Source organism: Chelmon rostratus, chromosome 23 (assembly GCF_017976325.1).
Source record: "Chelmon rostratus isolate fCheRos1 chromosome 23, fCheRos1.pri, whole genome shotgun sequence".
NCBI lineage: Eukaryota > Metazoa > Chordata > Actinopteri > Chaetodontiformes > Chaetodontidae > Chelmon > Chelmon rostratus.
The window spans coordinates 15649783-15655001 of NC_055680.1; positions in this window are offsets into that span (position 1 = coordinate 15649783).

Genomic DNA, 5219 nt, shown 5'->3' on the forward strand with positions numbered 1-5219 from the left:
TAGAATAATTATTACTAATATACCTAACACTATACTACTACAACTATTATTATTAGGGACACGGGGCACGCTCCGAGGCACTGGCTCCTGCAGTAGCCCCGAGTCACTTATTACTATCCCGCGCGTTTCTTCTTCTTATTATTATTATTAGGGACACAGGGCACGCTCCGAGGCACTGGCTCCTGCAGCTCTAAATATAGATAGAATCTTATAAATTTCCCATAAGAAATGAATGGGACGGGCGAAAAAAACAAGATTGAAATTGGAGTTTTTCAAACGTCTGTAGCTCAGGCATACATTCACCGAGAGACTTCATTTAAACTTTAAAATGTAGACCCAAGTCTGGTCTATTGGTGTGTTCATCCACATTTTGATTGGTCGTATAGTTTTTGAATAGTCACTGTTCAATGACAGTGATCGTTTTGAGGGAAATTTTGAGATTATAATGGGTGTGTATTGCGCGGAATGTTCGTGCTAGAGTGCGTGCTAGAGTGGCACAGAGTCTAAAAATGATCTGAAAATCTGTTTTCTCGTCGCTACAGCCAGAAATTACACTCTACACGCATAATTTTGGGATCATTTTGTAGACAAGCTTGTCCTCTTTCGTGTGATGTCCTCGAAAAAGCCGAGAGACTTACTGAATTTAAATAGTGAGACTTTTTGTGCAGCCAGCTCCCTCCTGCTCTCCCATTAAGTCCCATGTTAAAATTCAGAGCTGTTTTGTGAGAAAAGCAGAAATGCCTCCTGTCTTTACATCGCCATAAAACGAAAAGTTGTTGTCTCAGGAATAAAACGAGATGATATTCGGACTCAGGAAGGTCTCGGAAGTCCGATGATCTATAGTACACTCTGATAGGAGGTACGGTTCTCTCCCGAGGGGGGGTTGTTTAGGAGGTGCGCAGAGCCCAAATCTCGCTGCATACTGCCTGCTCTCTGCATACTGCCTGCTTCTAACCGCCCCAAGTTGTCATGGCAACCTCTGAGCTGAACCCACAGGCACAGCTGAGAGCAGTTCATTAATCAGGGACTGACTACCTCTGATATCTGCTGTTTTCTCAAATTGCAGCCTTTTTCAATTGTCCGCTGCTTCGCCATAGTTTCTCCTAGAGACTTCATTCAAACTTTAACACGTAGATAATTTTGTCGGCTCGAACACACCCCGTGTCCCTTTCAAAATTTCCCAGAGGGAATTTTCTAGTTATTTTTCATCTTCCTCCAAGTTTTTGTCCCTTAACTCGTCCCGCAGCTTTGAGAAAACCTTCGCAAATTATATATCAAAACGTGCGGATTGATCGGGATCGGTGTGCTATTACTTTTCTCAAATCTATTGCAGTTTTTCGCGTCGTAAGACGCGTCGTAAGACGCGAAAAACTGCGATAAATTTCCCATAAGAAATGAATGGGGAAATTTCCTCAAATTTCAGCCTTTTTCAATTGTCCGCAGCTCGGCCATACTTTCTCCTAGAGACTTCATTCAAAGTTTAAAACGTAGATAAATTTGTCAGCTCAAAATGAACACTGGCACATTTTTTGATATCTCTTACGGTTTTCGAGCTATGACCATCTGAAGACCATCAAGTTTCTCACAAAAATGCTCAGAATTGCTCCCCCTAGAGTGGGTAATTTCAAAAGTTAGAGTGAGACAGCCGGTGAGAAATCGCCTGAAATGTGTTTCTAAAATTGCCGTAAAATCCAAACGGTGAATAGGAGACACATAATTTTGGGATCTTTTGTAGACAAACTTGTCCTCTTTCATGTGATGTCCTCGAAAAAGCTGAGAGACGTACTGAATTTAAATAGTGAGACTTTGTGTGCAGTCAGCTCCCTCCTGCTCTCCCATTGACTCCAATGTAAAAATTCAGAGCTGTTTTGGAAGAAAAGCAGAAATGCCTCCTGTCTTTACATCGCCATAAAAAGAAAAGTTGTTGTCTCAGGAATAAAACGAGGAGATGGTCGGACTCAGGAAGTTCTCGGGAGTCGGATGATCTATAGTACACTCTGATAGGAGGTACAGTTCTCTCACCAGAGGATTTAGTTCGGGAGGTTCGCCGAACCCAAATCTCACTGCATACAATACAAACTCCTGTTCTCTTAGTCGCAGCCTGCCGGACAGTGTCTTTTTAAATCGACCATTTTGTCATTTTTCTAAAGAATATCTGGACATAAAACACACGTACATCTGGCCCAGACTTGTCCGCATCTCACAGTGTAATTGGCTTTTTGATAGCAGCTACGGTTTTGACACAATCGCAAGTTGTTCGGAAGAAACCGACAGCGAAAAAACTGCTTTTCAAGGGAAGAGTTAAGAGGTGCAACTGTCATTTACACACATACCAGTCAATAACCCACGCACACACATCTGCAGGACAACCAGCCTGAGAATGATTAAATCCATTGAGATCAAAATTGCCGTAAAATCCAAACGGTGAATAGGAGACACATAATTTTTGGATCTTTTTTTTAGACAAACTTGTCCTCTTTCATGTGATGTCCTCGAAAAAGCAGAGAGACTTACTGAATTTAAATAGTGAGACTTTTTGTGCAGCCAACTCCCTCACACACACCAGTCAATAGCCCACGCACACACATCTGCAGGACAACCAGCCTGAGAATGATTATCTTAACGAGCTCAGTCAAAACAAGGGCATTGTTTGAAAACAATCTCCGTCCAACAAACAGTTAAACTCGGCTTCACAAAGCGCTTTGCCAAAAAGGTTGAGACAGTAGTCACACAAACGCACACACAAGCAGGGCTAACCAACAGCTAAAAAGTGATTAGAAACAAGCACGTCAAAACTGAACAGGAACAGGTAAAAAGTGGGAGAGGTAGCGAGGTAATTATCAGCAGGTGGGGCAGAAGTTACACATGCACACACACATTCAGACACACATATACCAGACACATCTCCATGTAGGAGCTGGTTGGGCTGCTTGTGTAGTTCAAGCAGACACACACACACAAACAGATGAAGACACACACATACGCAGTCACACACAACGACAGATACATAAACACACACACACAGACAAATGCATAATGAAAACCCCATCCCCCCGCCCCCTTGTTAACGCTGTTAGCTCTATTAGCTCTGTTAGCTCTATTCGCGCCGTTAGCTGTTAGCACCGTCAGCTCTGTTAGCACCATTAGCGCCGTTAGCTCTACTAGTGCTGTTAGCTCTGTTAGCTCCATTAGCTCTGTTAGTGTTAGCTCTGTTAGCTCCGTTAGCATTAGCTCCATTCATGTTTATTGATTCAGTTCATTAATTCATGTTAACAGAGACATGAAGCAGCGGAGAGAAGCAGACACAGACAGCTGAGGTGATCAACAGAGACAGACAAGGAGAAAGCCACAGAAACACAGCTGAGAGCAATTCATTAATCAGGGACTGACTACCTCTGATATCTGCTGTTTTCTCAAATTGCAGCCTTTTTCAATTGTCCGCTGCTCGGCCATACTTTGTCCTAGAGACTTCATTCAAACTTTAAAACGTAGATAATTTTGTCGGCTCGAACACACCCCGTGTCCCTTTCAAAATTTCCCAGAGGGAATTTTCTAGTTATTTCTATTAAGCATTAAAATAAAGAGTAAAACTACATGAAAATGACAAAACGGCCTATAATGTGTCTTCAAACTCTAGTTTAAGAACAAGTGTTTCAGACACCAAAAATAAAACCTAATTCATGTTTTTGTTTTTTTAAAGGAGAAACCGGAGCACCCGGAGTAAACCTGCAGAGCCAGTGTGAACCTTCACAGAGCACCGAGAGGCCCCTCCCAGCCTGTGAAGCCATGGTGTGAACCACTTCCAGTCTTTTCATGCTTCATTGCATCACAGTCCTCGTCGACCTGCAGCTGCTGGTGTCCTGCTTTACAGGAGCAGCAGCATTAAAACCGAGACGACGATCAACGCTGCAGAGACCCCCAAGAACCTCCACCGTTCATCAGAAGTCCACCGCCCGCGATTGGCATCCTTCCTGTTGAACTCTGTGATTCGGGCCTGCAACGCCTTGATGACTGCTGCGTGCACGGCTGGATCCCGGGCTCTGAGTAGGGACCCGAGCCGGTGCCGGTCGCCAAACTGCCGCTCCAGGTCTTTCAGGGCAGTTTTGCACAGTTTCTTGGCGTTTTTAACGTCTGGGCATCTTTCATCTGAGAGCCCCTCCACCGTCTGTGTCACCAAATCCTTTATCTGGTCGGCCCAGTCCTTCTGGGCCCGGACATCAAATGCGAAACACTTTGTGAACAGTTTCACCGTCATCATGGAGACAAACACGCGGAGCTCCTTCTTCTGTGCCTCATGTGTGGCCTCACACCCGGCGGAGGGTGGGCCAGCAGACACGGTGGTAGTCTGTACCGGTTCCATCAGATCTGATGTCACCAGAGCACCCGAACACCAGAGTAGTGTCATTGCCATTTTAGAGAAGACTTGATTGCAGAGTTTTCAGTCGCAGTAACTTGATCTGGTTTGTCGCTGATCGCTGGATTCTTAATCTTTAATGAGAGAGACAATCCTGAATGTGAGAACTGTGTGTGACTCATGACCTGTTTGCCTTCATCATATACGTCATAAGAGCAAGTGACGTCACACACTCAAGACTCAATACTAATGCGCATGCGCAGACAGACGCACTGTCAAGTCCTAAACTTGACAAATTATATAATAATTATAATTAACCAAAATATTCCCATTTCACATATTTAAGTCGAGTAATAATTAGTGATTTTTAAAATTTTGTTTAAATTTAGGATTTGACAGCGCGTCTGTGTGCGCATGCGCGCACGTTCTCGCTCAACAAAACACTAAAGCGCATGCGCAGACAGACGCGCTGTCGAGTCCTGAACACCAAATATAAGAGTCTTTTTTTTAAAGTTTGTGGTTATTACTTTGAAATAACAACACAACAGATGACGCCAAAATTATCTGGACATTATTTCTGTGTGGTTTCAGTTGCTTTTTGTGAAATGTGAATGTAGTTTGGGTCCCTGACTACTTGACAGGCCAGCCACAGTCTGTCCGTCTGGGCAGCGGGCTGTCTGATGTGGTGGTCAGTGATACAGGAGCTCGACAGGGGACTGTGCTTTCTCCCTTCCTCTTCACCTTATACACGTTAAAAAAAATATTGTGTTTGAAAGCTCACCTTGAATGAGACAACTTAACAAAACACGTTCAATGTGAAATGTGTTTTTCTGTCAGTGCATCCATCCACCAGCTTTCCATTTTC